The sequence below is a fragment of the Rattus rattus genome, chromosome 5 (genome assembly GCF_011064425.1).
Source record: "Rattus rattus isolate New Zealand chromosome 5, Rrattus_CSIRO_v1, whole genome shotgun sequence".
In the NCBI taxonomy this organism is placed as follows: domain Eukaryota; kingdom Metazoa; phylum Chordata; class Mammalia; order Rodentia; family Muridae; genus Rattus; species Rattus rattus.
Genome location: NC_046158.1, coordinates 109417192 through 109419188, shown reverse-complemented (window position 1 = coordinate 109419188; position 1997 = coordinate 109417192).

Genomic DNA, 1997 nt, shown 5'->3' with positions numbered 1-1997 from the left:
TCTAAAGGAGATGCTTAACAGGCAAAAGGGGACAACAAACCCCCAAAGATAGGTTACATAGTGCTTTATTAACCTTAATTTTTTTTAAATGCTGATGAACAGAACAGCACAGCTGCTGAAAGACATTGGATTGTGGAAAAGACTACTGAACTAGACCAGCCTGTTTATATTAAGAATATTCTGAGGTCAGAATGGAAAATGGGAAATGTGTTATGCTGCAGAAGGGGTTATGCCCATGTTTCCATAGGAAAAGAAGACCTTGGTCCTGCAAAGACTGAACCCCCCAGTGAACATGATTGTTGGAGGGAGGGCAGTAATGTGGGGGAGGATGGGGAGGGGAACACCCATATAGAAGGGGAGGGGTAAGGGTTAGGGGGATGTTGGCCTGGAAACTGGGAAAGGGAATAACAATCGAAATGTAAATAGAAATACTCAAGTTAATAAAGATTAAAAAAAAAAAAAAGAAAATCTGTGGGTTCCTTCCAAGCTGATAAAGATGAGACATGACAAAGGGAAACCTCCTGAAGTCCTTGGCAACACAGAAGAAAAGGGAGACTAAGACAATCAACAAATAGGTGATGTAAATGTGGGGATGTTTATGTCTCGGTGTATGAACTGGCTGAGACTAAAGTGTCTATAAACAGCCAGTAACATTTTTGAGTATAAATTTCTCATAACTTGTTATTACATGCATCCTCTAAGATGGCATGTATACAAAATTATATTACAGTTTGATTATATGATCAATTAACCTGAAGACAGGCATTCATCTTTCTTTGTTGATCTTTATTAACTAATCTGTGCACCCTGCTTACTCCATGTGAATGTTTTACAGAACTATATGATGCTTGTAAGTTTTGTGTGCTGCATGATGAAAGAAGAGAAAGACAGCCTTGAAAAGGTCCACACTCTGGGATGCTGAGGTTCTCGGACCTTCCAGTCCAGCTCCGTGTTTGATTCTCCCACAGCTACATGAAACTGCTTTTTTTTTTTCCCCTGTTTTTTTTTTTTTTTTTTTTTTTTAAATTCTTTTCTTTTTTTTTTTTTTTTTTTTTTTTAATTAACTTGAGTGTTTCTTATTTACATTTCAGTGTTATTCCTTTCCGGTTTCCCAGCAAACTTCCCCCAAATCCCTCCCCATCCCCTTCTTTATGGGTGTTCCCCTCCCCATCCTCCCCCCATTGCCGCCCTCCCCACAACAATCACGTTCACTGGGGGTTCAGTCTTAGCAGGACCAAGGGCTTCCCCTTCCACTGGTGTTCTTACTAGGATATTCATTGCTACCTATGAGGTCAGAGTCCACGGTCAGTCCATGTATTGTCTTCAGGTAGTGGCTTAGTCCCTGAAAGCTCTGGTTACTTGGCATTGTTGTTCATAAGGGTCTCGAGCTCCTTCAAGCTCTTCGAAGTTCTTTTCTCTGATTCCTTCAACGGGGTCCTGTTCTCAGTTCAGTGGTTTGCTGCTGGCATTCGCCTCTCTATTTGCTGTATTCTGGCTGTGTCTCTCAGGAGCGATCACATCCGGTTCCTGACGGCCTGCACTTCTTTGCTTCACCCATCTTTTCTAATTGGATGGCTGTATATGTATGGGCCATATGTGGGGCAGGCTCAGAATGGGTGTTCCTTCTGTGTCTGTTTTTTTTTTTTTTTCTTATTAACTTGAGTATTTCTTATATACATTTCTATTGTTACTCCCTTTCCCAGTTTCCGGGCAAACATCCCCCTAATCCCTCCCCCTCCCCTTCTTTATGGGTGTTCCCCTCCCCATCCTCCCCCCATTGCCACCCTCTCCCCAACAATCTAGTTCACTGGGGGTTCAGTCTTAGCAGGACCCAGGGCTTCCCCTTCCACTGGTGCTCTTACCAGTATATTCATTGCTACCTATGAGGTCAGAGTCCAGGGTCAGTCCATGTATAGTCTTTAGGTAGTGGCTTAGTCCCTGGAAGCTCTGGTTGCTTGGCATTGTTGTTCATATGGGGTCTCGAGCCCCTTCAAGCT